Here is a 564-nt window from a genome sequence, read left to right on the forward strand (position 1 = left end):
ATATATATATATATATATATATACATATACACACTCATACCCACACAAAATATGTGTATAGCTATATCTATCACCCTTTCTCTGTATATATACTTGTCCATGTGTTACAGTATGTTTATGGATACTCACACACATGCACACACACACAAACACACAAACATGCACACCAACTATTGATGTTCTAAGCAATGTGTTTTGGATAATCTAAATGCCTGATGGTATAAATGGTATAATGGTAAATACTCTATTAATGTATTGCAAGTTTTAACCATGCCACAGTGTGTAATTAAAGACATAGAAGAGAGTTAAACAAATGGTTTTATAAGATCTTCATGGGCAGAAAAGAAGAGCTGTAGAGGGATCTGACAGGCGTCATTGCTATTTGAGACAGCTTTTAAGAGAGCATGGACATGCCTATTATTTGATCTCAGTGTTTTGGATAATCTAAATGCCTGATGGTATAAATGGTATAATGGTAAATACTCTATTAATGTATTGCAAGTTTTAACCATGCCACAGTGTGTAATTAAAGACATAGAAGAGAGTTAAACAAATGGTTTTATA

Source organism: Octopus bimaculoides, chromosome 2 (genome assembly GCF_001194135.2).
Source record: "Octopus bimaculoides isolate UCB-OBI-ISO-001 chromosome 2, ASM119413v2, whole genome shotgun sequence".
NCBI lineage: Eukaryota > Metazoa > Mollusca > Cephalopoda > Octopoda > Octopodidae > Octopus > Octopus bimaculoides.